Here is a 15,563-nt window from a genome sequence, read left to right on the forward strand (position 1 = left end):
CTCCTCCAATGTACAGTTTCTTCGTTGAATGTATATGCTTTTTCTTTTTTTACTTTTTGTACCACAAACAGTACTGTATTTGTAAATCTGGTATGTCATAAATGTATAGATGTAGCAGTACTGTCTATCTGTATGTCATGTATGTCATATATGTTATGATGAATTGAAAATGGGGGACCCTGATGTAAACAAGACGAAAGTCTTTCTCTGGTCTGCATCCCCTTAACAATTGTGTGTATTGAGCTGTACTGTATTGTACCCATTCTGCAATCTGTTAATAAAATGTTCAATCAATCAACCTACTGTAACTCCATTTGCATTTCACAGGGAATGTTGGCCAACTTCATATAATAGGAAACTGCCTGCTTGAAATGAGCACATTCCCCCTATAGGTAGTTTACATTTACATTTAGTTATTTAGCTGACGCTTTTATCCAAAGCGACTTACAAGTTCTGTACGACAAGTCATCAGGAAGGGTACAACTCTATCAGCTGAGTAACAATGTTCATCAAAGTGTTGTGTGTTACAGTGTAGGTTAGTTTATTAGGACAGGTGCATGACAGTAAGGTTAGTTAGGGTTCGTTTATTTTGTTTTCATTATTTCAGATAATGGTTGAAGAAGTGCGTCTTTAGTCGACGGCGAAAGATTGGACGGGATTCGGCTGTCCTAACTGGGGTGGGTAGTTCATTCCACCATTGTGGGGCAAGGACTGAGAATAGGCGGCTTCTCTTTGATGACCCTCCCGGAGCTTGGATAGGAGTAGGTCTGAGGCGGCCAGAAGATGCAGAGCGTAGGGGTCTTGAGGGTGTGTAGTTAGAGACCATTGACCGGAGGTAGGCGGGAGCGGTTCCCTTTGCCGCACGGTATGCTAGGTCGAGGGCCTTGAAGCGGATATGTGCAGCAATGGGGAGCCAGTGCAGGTCCCTAAGAAGTGGGGTGACATGGGCCGACTTCGGTAGGTTTGAGATCAGGCGGGCCGCTGTGTTTTGAATGAGTTGAAGAGGCTTGGTGGCGGTGGCCGGGAGGCCAGCGAGCAGTGCGTTGCAGGCAAGAGATGACTGTTTATTGGACGAGGAGTTGGGTGGCTTCTTTTGTCAGGAAGGGGCGGATCCTTCTGACGTTGCTCAGGAGGAATCTGCAGGTTCTGGTTGTTGCTGCGATGTGAGCAGAGAAGTTCAACTGGTCGTCGAGGACAACACCAAGGTTCTTGGCGGTCGGGGACGCGGTCACAGCTGCAAGTTCATTGCAACGCAAGTATAATCGAGCACCTATTCATTGAACACTTCTCAGACCCAAGTAATAGAAAACGGCATAAATGGAAATAAATCGTTTGAAAATAATAATGTACTTCATCATCATCACCTTTATTAATAGTATGTATCCTGTATCTTAGTGTGTCTGCAGCCTCCTGTATCTGAGTGTGTCTGCAGCCTCCTGTATCTTAGTGTCTGCAGCCTCCTGTATCTTAGTGTGTCTGCAGCCCCCTGTATCGGAGTGTGTCTGCAGCCTCCTGTATCTTAGTGTCTGCAGCCTCCTGTATCTTAGTGTCTGCAGCCTCCTGTATCTTAGTGTGTCTGCAGCCTCCTGTATCTTAGTGTCTGCAGCCTCCTGTATCTTAGTGTCTGCAGCCTCCTGTATCTTAGTGTCTGCAGCCTCCTGTATCTTAGTGTGTCTGCAGCCTCCTGTATCTGAGTGTGTCTGCAGCCTCCTGTATCTTAGTGTCTGCAGCCTCCTGTATCTTAGTGTGTCTGCAGCCTCCTGTATCTTAGTGTGTCTGCAGCCTCCTGTATCTGAGTGTGTCTGCAGCCTCCTGTATCTTAGTGTCTGCAGCCTCCTGTATCTTAGTGTCTGCAGCCTCCTGTATCTTAGTGTCTGCAGCCTCCTGTATCTTAGTGTCTGCAGCCTCCTGTATCTTAGTCTGCAGCCTCCTGTATCTTAGTGTCTGCAGCCTCCTGTATCTTAGTGTCTGCAGCCTCCTGTATCTTAGTCTGCAGCCTCCTGTATCTTAGTGTCTGCAGCCTCCTGTATCTTAGTGTGTCTGCAGCCTCCTGTATCTTAGTGTCTGCAGCCTCCTGTATCTTAGTGTGTCTGCAGCCTCCTGTATCTTAGTGTCTGCAGCCTCCTGTATCTTAGTGTCTGCAGCCTCCTGTATCTTAGTGTGTCTGCAGCCTCCTGTATCTTAGTGTCTGCAGCCTCCTGTATTCCTCGACCATCAGTAGCATCAAACTCCTCCTCCAGCACCAGACTCGCCCATCTGTAATATGTTACATGTTTTTGAGTTTGTCATCGTTGTGGAAAACTATTATCAAGTCCCGTGAGCTTAAAGAAATTGAGTCAAGCTATTCCAAAGAAAGTAGTTTACAGCAGCTTTAATTTTGTGCATTGTGGCTTTTCTGCAGTTCAGCTGTGACAAGAACCCTCCCTCTTGAAACCAGCCATTTAGAATTCCAGTCACGATCGCTGTGGTTAATAATGTGCGTGTGAAGATATTTGTATAAAATGCTTATGTACAAGATAAATAAATCTTCTATTTTCATGGAACCTCATTTTCGTTTAACTTAAATGATGTTTCTGACAACATTTGTAACGACAGGATTGCTATGGTATTTGTGGATCTGGAGTCATATTTGATCTGCAGTCTAGTCTGAAAGTTGGATCCAAATTCCCTTTTGACGGTACAGGGTCACGCACCACTGCTAGATGTATGATAATTTGTACAATAAAAGCAGAAAATATATAAATGATGTAAAACCTACTGAGCAGGGTGTCATTGTATGCGATACAGCATCTGCCTCTCATGTAATGCTTCTTTAGGTGAGCTGACTGGACATTTCTTGGAGCATTGCAGGCAGGAGTGGGTGTACATGCATCTTTTCAAATGATTCGAGTCTAGAAAGCCTTTCCCACAGTATGTGCACCTCTTCTCCCCGGTATGCCACCTCAGGTGTACATTAGGTTTCACAGGTCTTGCTTTGTAGTTAAGGTCTTCCCACACTGATCACAATGATAAGGCCTCTCTCCTGTGTGCATGTGATGCCTGGTCTCTTCATTGCCTTTGGTTTGTCCATGTTCTTCTGTTTGTTGGTGGAGAGAAGTCCAGGAACCATATCTGAGTTGGAGATGAGAGGGAGGAAAGAACATAGAGGGTGAAGCATAAACAGGGAGGATTAAAAAGGTTCAAAGTTACAATCTGGAAACCATTTGACAATCACATGTTTAGTTGAATCCACAAAATTGAATACCTTTGCTTTTAGATTGAAAAAAAGCTTTGTGGAACTTTGTGAGGTCATTGTGACTCAAAATACAATTATTTTGTAAGTTTCCAAACATGACAAAAGTAAATAGAACTTTAACCGTTTCAAACAGGGTGAGCAGCCAGTAAACAAGCCTTCCATGACACTTTCCTGAGCACTATACCAAACACACCTGTGAACATCAGCGGTTTATATGAAGGTAAACACGTAAAGCACATTGTATTTTGTAGGGCTGCTTGATTGTGGCAAAAAACATAATCACTATTAATTTGGTCAATATTGAGATCATGATTATTTAACACAATTACTCATCGACTTTGGAAACATCATGTACTTATTGAACTTTATTTTACAGTGGATTTCCTTGAACTTTAAATATAATTAAATTGAAAAACAAAAACATGAACCGGTGTTCAAACCCCAGCAGTAGTCAGCACTGTTGCCTCACAGCAAGAGGGTTCTGGGTTCAAACCCCAGCAGTGGTTAACACTGTTGTCTCACAGCAAGAAGGTTCTTGATTCAAACCCCAGCAGTGGTTAACAGTGTTGACCCACAGCAAGAAGGTTCTTGATTCAAACCCCAGCAGTGGTTAACAGTGTTGACCCACAGCAAGAAGGCCCTGGGTCCCGAGTGGCGCACCACGTAACGCACTGTAGTGCAACGCCACCGTCCCGGGTTCGACTCCCGGACCCGGCGACCTTTGCCGAATGTCTCCCCCATCTCTCCTCCCATACTTCCTCTCTGAAACTGTCCAATAAAGCAATACAAAAAATGCCAAAAAAAAGAGAAAAAAAGGCCCTGGGTTCAACATCAAACCCAGGCAGGGGGGCTTTCTGTATGTAGTTTGCATGTTCCCCCCTTGTTTATGTGGCCCTGGCCTAGTAATAGGTAATAGTGATCTTTAACACTTTCAGTGCCAGGCCGTGTTTTCCTTTTTACCCCGTTGATGCCACGGTCCACGGCCCAATATCGCCTAATCTATGTTTTAAATTATGCTATGTGTCTAATCTGCCCATCGCTTATCAAAGAATAATTTTCCAGTCAACATTGGCAAAGCAGATTGTGTTTTTAGCGCTTCATTTCCTTTTTATAGCATTTTGAAAACCACTCGGTTTCGAAGAAAAAACAACACATTTCATGATAATCGCCTTTTACTGGAATATTCCAGAACGTTATCATTTGCCTGTCTATTTATGAATCGTTTTCAAATAAACGCTAGATGGTCGATAGTATATGTGTGCGCACGCACACACGCACGCACGCTTGTGCCGTGCGCTGATCATCGCTGCTATTATTTCCTCATGGCTTTTACAGTGAAACAGCCATATCACATATAGTGGAAACGCTTATATCTCCATGAAAACGAGTCTGATTATCCTAACACTGATAACATAGATTCCTTACCTAACATCAGATGGTATCCAAATGGTATATTCCAATTCCTGATCACCATTCGAAAAAACCGATAAGTATATTGATCCAACGTGTGTACAGTGTAACCCATGATCGCCGCGGCTCAGAGGCTCCAGAATGAACTCTGGTAACTCCGGCTGCATGGGTGAGAAGTGAAATGTGGACTGGAATATTTTTTTTCCCCATCCCTTTTCATTGAGTCCATTCCAAAAGGGTGATTTACCATCTGGGAGACGATAGGGGGCGCTTTTTCACATCTGATCGCCGGCGGCCCCTGGATCTCCAACGGTAGGCTCGCGTGATGCAATATGATTTCAGATCGCAAAAAAAAAAAAAAAAAATCAGAGAAAAGCCGTGACGTGATATATTTCAGCGTCACAATCGTAAACCCGAGATTAGCCGTGAGTGGCGCTCAAAGTGTTAAATACTTAACCTGCAAACACAACGGTTTTCCCTCTCTCTCTCTCTTTCTCTCAGTCATGGTGAATATGATGACTTACGAGTTTATTGTGAGCTTTTTTTTTTTGGATCAACTTTTTCTCCTCTTTATTTTTCTCCCATCCCAATTTAGCCGTGCCAATTCTCCCCTCCCCTGTCTTGAACGTTGCTCGCATGTGACACCCACTGGCCGGTTGTAGGGAGGATAGAAGCCTTGCATCACATGTCCCCTCCGATGCATGTGGAGGCAGCCTGTCACATCTTTCCGCCTGCCAGCGCGGACTCTCATTTGGCGAGGTGTAATGTGTGGGAGGCAGTGTTAATTTTGTTGACTAAATTGATGACGAAAGATGTTCGTCAACGAAGGTTTTTTTCATGACGACAACGAGACGTGACGTCACGCTATTGAAGACCACGTGACGCCAACGCGACTAAATAGTTAATTACATATCGTTGACCACAACTGAGTACACAAAAATGTAGTTTACAAAAACCATGACGAATTCTCTCTTAATTTATGTTGACTAAAACAAGATGAGACAAAATAATTATAACTTTTAGAATAAGTCACGTTATTATTTCAGCATTTCCCATTTCCGTTTCCGGGTTAAGCTCAGCAGCGTTTATGGCTAAAAGCCAAGCTACATAACATACGTGAGGCTAAAAACAGTGTCCCAGGTCTCTCGTGACTACAGCTTATACCAATAACCATGAACGGAATCTGCTACTCTCTCAACACTCCTGCGGCAGCCGAACAGTTCTACCAAAATAACATAGCATTTAAGACGACGGAGGCTGAGAGGATGGCTAGGCGAATAGCCTGGGAGTCGGGACCTATATCCCAGACACAGACTTGCTCTCTTTCATCTGTGTACACCCACTACTATCAACATTACACATGGATACAACAAGGACAAGACCACGTTCACTTAAAAAGGTAATGTTAGTATGAAAAGAAAAGAAACAGACGAGTACTAACACTGAGATTGACCCTGCTATAAATTATGAATCCCTTTAGCGCTTGAAGTGCACTAAAACGTCGTAATGACTTTTTATTTTTCATATAATGTTGGGTACATGCTCAGTAGAGTTAGAACGCTCCCAGTCTTAGGGGCTGTGATATTTTGTTACCACACTTTATGCACATAGAAGTGCGGTGGCAGGGTCGCTAAGCTAATGGTATTAGCCGAATGCTCTGATGGGGGCCGCCATTTTAAGTGACGTCAGCGATCTACGGTACGACTCGAGGGACAAAAGGGAATGCATGTGTGTGTGTGACGTGTGAAATTTGTACAGTAGGTCCCAGTAAGAATTGCAATCAGTGTGTACTGTGTATTTACACTATCCTAATGTTGCTTTGTTGGTTAAAAAAAAAAGCAATTTAAATCAGAATATGTTCCATTCCATGTCTGACTATTTCTGAATCTATTGACCATTTCAAGGAATGTTTGGTTACTATTGTATTGGGCTTCTAGCCTTCTACTGAACTTATTGTGAATCAGCTGATAGGGTTTGTGCTAGACTATACTTAATAAATAGAATTGCATTTACAATATAATATAAAAATATAAAATGCCCTTTTTTCATTAGCGAAAACTAGACAAAAATCATCAGTTTTCTGCGACTAAATCTAGACAAAAACAAAAAAGACAAAATCGAGACTAACACTGACTAAGACTAAAATGCTCAGACATTTAGTTGACTAAAACTGACTAAACGAAAAGTAAATGCAGATGACTAAATATGATGAAAACGAAAAAGGAGCACTTGACACATGACTAAGGGCGTTTTCACACATGGCTCGTTTGGAGCTGTTGATCCGAAATCTGGAGCGTTTACCCGCTATTTCGGTTCAGTTGGGCATATATGAACACAGCAATCACATTCTGTTGCGGAACAAAACAAGCGGACCGAGACCACCTAGAGAGGGTGGTCTCGGCGCACTTCCAAACGAACCCGACGCGACTTGTATGCTGTGAGAATGCAATCGATTTAGCAAACCGACACAATAATAATAATAGTGAGCCGTGGGTCAACGTGGAGCAGCAATGACTCGGTACACTGCCTCGTTGATATTTGGGCAGACGATCACATTCGTCAGATGCTGGAGAACACGCAAGTGTACAGAAAGTTTAGTGACTGTAGTGACGCTGCAACAGCAGCACCGTGCGAGACAACACCTCCTCTCTCTCTCTCCGTCTCACTGACTCTCTCTCTCCCTCTCTCTCTCTCACCGAGAGAATGAATGTGGACTGTTCCATCGGGGAGCTTCGGTGGTAATGTGAGTGGCTACAGACCACTGCACTTAAATATAAACATTAGTCTACCTGGAGACTCAATGAGGTAATTGTAGATGTCGCCATAAGACGCTTCTGGCCATTTAGTGGGATCATTGTTTCATTATCCTGGTCGGCTGAAAGGACACTGGCCACCGAAGCTCCCCCCTCTGATGGAACAGTCCACATTCATTCGTGCGTCATCTCGCGTCTCCAGACTCTGTGGGCAATCTGCGCATGTGCATGGGTAATAATAGGTGCTTTAAAATGGGCTTTTTCGCTGCCGATTTAGTTCTGATCGATTAGGAATGGCTCGCGCCGTGTTCAGGAGATTGAGGCGCATAAAAGACTATTCGATCATGTCTCCAGCACCCCCACAGCCGTATCTGCAACCACTTACATCACGGCTCTCATCCACATTCATTCATTTGCTCCCCCGCTCTCTCCTCCCCGATTTCAATGTAACGCGGAGATTCAGGGTTGGGGGGGGGGGGGCACACCCCAAAATCTGACCAATGAGTGATAGTTTGCTCGCACGTGCGTTTGTTTTGGTCCGTGTGAACACAGCCGTGTGAACACAAACGAACTAAGAATAAAGTGCAACAATTGTATCATAATAGTCCCTGAATCGGAACAAAGCAAACGAACTACAGGTGTGAAAACACCGTAAGACTAAAACTAAAATGAAAATAGCTGCCAAAATGAACACTGGTGGGAGGCTCACACTACCCCCGCCATTTTCCTGTCTCTGCTGTGCAGGCGCCCCAACCGACCTGTAGGAGTCGCTGTTTACAACGTCCAAATTACCACCCATCGACTTCCACCCGCTAACTCTGCCAATTGAGTTAGTATGACGGCCGGCCCAAGCCGGAGGCAACGCCGACAGACGGATTACGAACCTGGTGTCTCTTGTGTTGGTGACGAGCGCAATGTCCGCTGCGCCACCCAGTTTATTGTGAGCTTGATTGTATTTTTTCAGGTAATATCTGTAGTGTTATGTATATTTAATAGGGCTATATATTTCATTTAAAGCCACAGAAAATCTGGAGTTATCTACCTGAAAGTGTGCTCGTTATTGTTGCGACTACGTGCACATTTGTTCCATTGTGGTTTGAATAGCGGTGAAGTAATGTGTATGATTAGAGCATGGAAGGAACCCTATCAAGCAAAATGGCAGGTCTTACCTTTTGTTTCACATGACTGTCTCCTATCGTTCCACTTGTAACCCTCACTCACAGAGTGTCCTATGAAAAGAAACAAAGGTCCGGAACAAGAATTTAAATTAGATCAATCAAATATGATGAATTATTTACATTTTAATAGTCACTCATATTTCCTAGGGCTGTCAAAATGTAAATGCTCATTTTGTATTTTTTTTTAATTATTGTGTAAACCTTTAAGATGCAGTAACTATTTTCGGACCACTACAGGGGCGCTGGCGCAAGTCGCCATGATAAACAAACTCCATTTACCCAAAACCTGTCGCGTATAAACTATAAAAATGCATTACTGTTACAATCTTGTTGTAACAGAGATTAACTGGGAAAAAAGGAATTCTGTGCATGGATTATAACATACAACACTTTCATACAACTTTCTCTTGGGCATTTGCTGGTTGTTAAGGTGCAATAAATAACATTCAGCCACAAGGTGTCGCACTAGAGCACCAGCATGTAATTGATCTAATCAGGTGCATTACACATGGAGAAATGGGAAGTAGGGAGGGGATAGACCACTGCACTTCCGCGTTACATTGAGCTCATGGGAGAGAGAGACAGGTTGCAGTGACTGTTCTACCCACACATTGGTTATGAGCACCATTGAGGTCATGGATCAGCTTCATACCGTCTTCTGTCCGACCTACAACATCTAAACCAGTGGTGCCCAACCAGTCGATCGTGATCGACAGGTAGATCGCGGGCTGATTTCAAGTAGATCTTGATTAATAAAATGTGATTATTAAAAAAAATAATAATAATAATAATTTTTTTTTTTGCTAAATCAACTCTGCCTCTCCTTGTTAACTACAACAAGCAATGCTGTTTGTTATTTAAGATGAGGTCGGACTCGGCACTGACAGATTTGTGTTCATTATGCTGCTTTTATAAAGCCTCAAATGACGGCTTACAATTATACAATTTTGGCTGGTAGCTCTCGGCTAGGTGGTAAATTAAAAAGTAGATCTTGGTTCAAAAAAGGTTAGGCACCCCTGATCTAAACCATGCCTGTTCTAGTTCATTTGCTGGGTTAAGTACTTCTATTCTATTCACATATATGCTTACTACATGTATCTATTCTATTCACGTATATGCTTACTACATGCATCTATTGCTATGTCCACCCACCACAAACACGCAAACTGTAATGCCTGTCCCGTCTCTCTGTGAGTGGATGTCTTGTGGTGATGGCCAAGATGATGCGATCCTCTCTACGTCGGCCCCATACTTCAAATGGATCTAAACGGAATACATACTCATGTGCAAACGGAATACGACTGATATTTTGAGCTGAGCCTTTATCCTATTTTCATACTAGCGCTCGTTTCCCTATGCTTTCTCTTTTGTTGTTCTTAGCTCTATTCTATTTAAATCGTACAAAAATGTTCGTATGTACCCCAGTTGCTATTGCATGTATATATTTGTGTTTTATTACACGTATATATACATACCAACTATTTTGCCTGTTTTATTCTCCACCCATCGATCATCCATAGCAACACTACCATCACAGACATTCAAGAAGGGGGATCCCCCCCTTGAACGGCCATTCTCTCCTCCACATTGCCTGTGGTGCTTTTTTCCTATTGCTAGGTTTTCAGTGAGTTTTCCTTACCTTCACTGGTCTGGGAGTGTTGCATTTATTTATTTTCGATTTCATGGTGGGTTTTTTGTTCTTGATTTATTGTGATGTTTCTTCTGAGAAGACTCATCCAGCCCATGGGGAGATTAACTTGTGATTGTGGGATTTACAAATAAATGTGATGGAACATTCCAACGTGGCTCCCCAACCTTCAGACTCCTTTGGCAATCTGCTCATGCGCATGGGGAGTAGGTGCTGAAAAAGTTACTATAGCTCGGCCGCAGGGACGTGACGTCCATATAAGCAAAGTAAGGAGTGCTTACCCAAGAAAAAATTATAATAAAAACACTGAAATATTGAAATAAAAGTATTATATAGTAAACTAATATAAACTGTTCATTCAGTCATTCATTTAGTTTTAGCTTTTTGGCGCAACCCGCAGGTGTAAACACCGTCTCTGCTTTCTCTAGCGTCGATTCGAATGCAAGAATGCATTTCCTTTCCACCATGGGCATTGCATTTGTTCCCTCAGCCCGCTACTAATATGCCCAGGGTAAGCATGCTTACAAACAATCAGTAGCTCTTTCGTTCCGGTACGTCATCTGTTACTAGGTAAATTAGGATGTATTTTTTAATCAACATCATCACGTACACGTTAATGCTTTCGAAACTTCAACAAGCGGGCGACTTTTACAGTAAAGTCACAGAGGTGTTCATTTGCAAGTAGAGCCGCATGGATTTCGTGTTCAAGTAAAGGTAAGATAACATATTTCTATAACATAGGTTTAGGTTATGGCTGCTGGTTCGTACGGTGGTGATGGCGATCCGAGTTAACTGCTGTGCTGCACTGGTTATAATCTATTCATTTAATTAAGACCGCCATGTCTAATTGACTTTTGAAGGTATGCCTTGTACTATGAAGTGGCGATCTGAGTTGACTGCTGTGCTGCACTGGTTTTACTTTAATTAACGTTTGATGGCCCGCATACGGTTTCGCTTACAGTTTATTAGTGGGTTCTAAGGCATACATTTACGTGAATGGCATTTCCTTGACACTGCACTCACCCATAACATTTGTGCTTGGCACAATGTGTAATTAGGTGTATTAAAATATTTGTATACATACCCAATCTCAAAGCTCACGGCACGAAAAAGTGACTATAGCTCGGCCGAGAAAAGTTCCGATCGATTTACGTCAAGGCTCTTATCCACATTAGTTAATTTTCTGCCCCCGCTCTCTCCCCCATGATTTCAGATTACCGGAAGTGTTGCGGTGGTCTATACATGCCTGCTGCAACATAAAAACTTTTTTTTTTATGATAAACCCATTAATCAATACTTTTTGGGGGGGAAAGCAATACACTTATTCCGCACCTTTCTAAAAGCTCTGTGGATGTATATATTTTTAAACGACTACGGTACTCTACATAACATTTGACCTATAGCACCTTTAAACAAGGTAAATAATCCACCTACACAGATAATACTGTTCTGACAGCCCAATATTGATGTAATTAACAGAATACTTTCTTTCAACCTTGAGGTGAATGGACCAAGTCTGGACGTGGAGGGGCCTTTTCTGGAGGGCCAATCCTTCTCTTGCAGAGGCCAAGCCTTCTCTTGAAGAGGCCAATCCTTCTCTTGAAGAGGCCAAGTCTTCTCTGGAGGTTGATGGGCCTTTTCTGAACTCTGACAAACGTTTTCTAGAAGAGGACAAGTCTTTGCTAGACACTGTGGAGTCATCAGAGCGGTCCTCAGTTTGCATTTCAGACGAGAGGCTGGCTTGTTGAGGAGACCGCTCAGTTGCATGCCTCTTATGGGAAGTAACAGAGTCTCCCTCTGGTGCAGTGTAGGTCAGTTTCCTCTTACGTGTGTTCTCACTGTACTGCTCAGGTTCTGAGTCAGATTCAGCAGTCGCCATGTGTTTGCCACTTGAAGTTGTTGGTGACCTGCGCTGAATGGCAGTTTTTGTTATCATACAATCGGACTCATCAGAGGTGTCCTCACTTTTGGTTGTGGTTTGAAGTCTCCCCTCTTGCCACTTGCGTACATTCTTAGCAAAATCGCCATAGTCACTCTCCGAGTCAGACTCGGGTAACGGATGATTCTGTGATACGTCCGACGTGTCCTCGCCTTCTTCATCCTTACAATCGGACTTGGAGGGAGCTCTTCGGAAGCTTTTTGGAAGCTTTTTGGAAAACCTTTTGGACACTGTTAAATAGTTATATTTTGGTGAAGATGTTGAGTAATCAGAACTGTGTTCTGTTTCAGAGGTACTTAGCTCCCCATCACATTCAGGCTCAGATTCACATGCAGGTGTCATCTGTGGCCTCGGGTTCTGATCCCCGCTCTGAATCTCTTTGTCCTCCTCTGGGGCAAAAAAAATGGGACAGTGCGCATAATTGATGTTCTTTGCCTTTAGGAATCCGTCTAAAGAGTCGAACACCTCTATGTCAGAGCAGGGAGCTGCTAGTTTTGAGGTGGAGTCTTGCGCCTCACAAAGAGGAAGAATGACTACATCGTCTTCTTGATTTTCTCCATTTCCAACATCCTGTGGCAGAACAGGGTCTCCATCTGTGGCTTCAAATGTAAGGTCTGACACGACCACACGCATAACCATCCGGTCATCCTTCTCCTCCGTCTCAGCTCTATATTGTAAGTCTTTGTCTCCCGTCACAGACGTCTGCTCACTTTGTGGAGATTCCTCCACCGTCAGTTCCCTCTGGTCTAGATCTATGGATTGTTCACGTTGCAGATCTTCATGTTTCAACCCTTGATCTTTAAGTGAAGCTTCAGTCTTGACCGCACTTTCACACTGTGAAGAGTTAAAGATTGCAAGTTTAGAAGATTCAGTAAGTTATAGGCTCATTACTCTGATTCATACGTCCCATGCATACTGATGTGGATACACAGATACTGATGCCGGTACTGAAGGTGATACCAGGCTAAAATACTGCAGGTACTGAAGGTGATACCAGGCTAAAATACTGCAGGTACTGAGGGTGATACCAGGCTCAAATACTGCAGGTACTGAAGGTGATACCAGGCTCAAATACTGCAGGTACTGAGGGTGATACCAGGCTAAAATACTGCAGGTACTGAGGGTGATACCAGGCTAAAATACTGCAGGTACTAAAGGTGATACCAGGCTAAAATACTGCAGGGGGTCCCTAAAAAAGAATTTGTAATAAAAAAAAAGAAATAATTTTTTTTTCTTTTTAAGTTAGCTTTAATCACAGTAACGTTGGCGAGCTGGCTAAATTATATAAAAACGAACTGGATAGTATAAGTTGATATATGAACTGGATAGTTCATATAAGCCATTCTCCCTTTCTGTGTGTGTGTGTGTGCGTGCGTGCCCTTCCCAACTCTGGTCTTTGGAAAGTTTGATATTTACTGAGGATGGCCAGATAATGTTGATATTTAAACTTTACTGCGCGTGTCTATGACGACACTGTTGACACCACGTATCCGTGACACGCGCGCCCCGCGACAACACTAGTAGTTTTGGGGGGCCTACCACCCCCCCTGAAAAAAATCCTAGGGAAAACACTGCATGTACTGAAGGGGATAGCAGGCTAAAATACTGCAGGTACTGAAGGGGATACCAGGCTAAAATACTGCAGGTAGGGTAACTCTAACTCACTTGGACTCAAACTCTCTCTTTCTCTCTCTCTCTATATATATATATAGACACACACTAGAGAATAGTCAGATTTAACTCCAGTTAGTAAATATAAAGAAGTCAGATTTAACTTCAGTTAGTAAATATAGAGAATAGTGAGATTTAACTTAATTTAGTAAATATAGAGAATAGTTAGATTTTACTTCATTTAGTAAATATAGAGAATACTAGTGGCCCTATGACTCCTACAATGTGATTGTAAGGAGGAAAACTTATTCACACATCCTTACATGAACATATTCTGTACACCATGTTCTCAGTCCCTCTATAGCCATACATGGACCCCTGTCTCTGCACAGTATCTGACACTATAATGTAAACGGCCTATAATATAATAATAATGCAGGACCTCTTTAGAGAGAGGTCTTTATTCGGTATGCAACGACACAACAACATGCAATGGGCGGCACACACACAGAGGAATACACACACACACACACACATGCAATTGTCTCTCAGGGTCGCTGATGCGATTGAACTCTGCTCTTAACCCATCCCGTCGTCCTTCCCCCCAAGGGCTGCTATGATATATAATCAGCGAAGGGAGATGTACCTTATGGACTAATATGGACATAGTCGAGACACAGTATATGCATCATGAGAACTTACATGTCAGAATTTACATGTTAAAAATGTATCCAGTAATATGACTCTTTGTCTGTGAGAGATATAAAGATGTCCATGTACACTGTGTTACTGTCTCTTCTATCTTCTCCTCTTTATCCTCTCATCTTCGCCTCCATTCTTCCCCACTCTATTACTAATGAAAGAGTGGATCAAACTGTTTGGATCCATATTATAATAAACTATCTTATTGAACTTTAGGAATTGTTTCCTAATAATTCGGATATTCATTTCAATATTAGTATTCCGATTTCTATTCTTAATACCTCGGACCACAGATCTTGATTTACATCAAAACACATCATTACAGTGATATAATCACCTGCATAAACAGTGGCTCAGGAGGTAGAGCGGTCGTCTGGTAATCAGAAGGTTCCCGGTTCGATTCCAGCTCCTCCCGGGCAGTGTGTCGAAGTGCCCTTGAGCAAGACACATAACCCCTAACTGCTCCCGATAAGCAGTTTGGCACCTTGCACCTCTGCCTTCTGTGGTGTTTAAGGTCTGGCTTTCTCTTGAAGCTCTTTCCACACTGGTCACAGCAGTAAGGTCTCTCTCCTGTGTGTACCATGTGGTGTAGTTTAAGTTCATCCTTTCTCTTGAAGCTCTTCCCACACTGGTCACAGCAGTAAGGTCTCTCTCCTGTGTGTATCCTGTGGTGTAGTTTAAGTTTTTCCTTTCTCTTGAAGCTCTTCCCACACTGGTCACAGCAGTATGGTCTCTCTCCTGTGTGTACCACGTGGTGTCTTTTAAGAGATGTTTGTGTCTTGAAGCTCTCCCCACACTGGTCACAGCAGTAAGGTCTCTCTCCTGTGTGTATCCTGTGGTGTAGTTTAAGTTCTTGCTTTCTCTTGAAGCTCTTCCCACACTGGTCACAGCAGTAAGGTTTCTCTCCTGTGTGTATCATGTGGTGTAGTTTAAGTTCTGCCTTTGTCTTGAAGCTCATCACACACTGGTCACAGCAGTAAGGTTTCTCTCCTGTGTGTACCATGTGGTGAGATTTAAGGTCTGGCTTTCTCTTGAAGCTCTTCCCACACTGGTCACAGCAGTAAGGTTTCTCTTCTGTGTGTACCAT

At 43.0% G+C, this 15,563-nt stretch overlaps 1 long non-coding RNA gene across 1 annotated transcript; it reads right to left on the reverse strand.

Annotated features, from left to right (window-relative positions):
* Window positions 1-2,425: 2,425 nt before the first annotated feature.
* On the reverse strand, window positions 2,426-12,701 carry LOC311239940. Its single transcript, XR_014620454.1, has 3 exons — window positions 11,720-12,701; window positions 8,568-8,627; window positions 2,426-3,111 (listed from the first exon to the last, which is right to left on the reverse strand). It is a non-coding gene; the product is annotated as an uncharacterized lncRNA (long non-coding RNA).
* Between the last annotated feature and the right edge of the window lie 2,862 nt (window positions 12,702-15,563).

This window comes from Notolepis coatsorum, assembly GCF_963971535.1.
Source record: "Notolepis coatsorum genome assembly, chromosome: 14".
NCBI lineage: Eukaryota > Metazoa > Chordata > Actinopteri > Aulopiformes > Paralepididae > Notolepis > Notolepis coatsorum.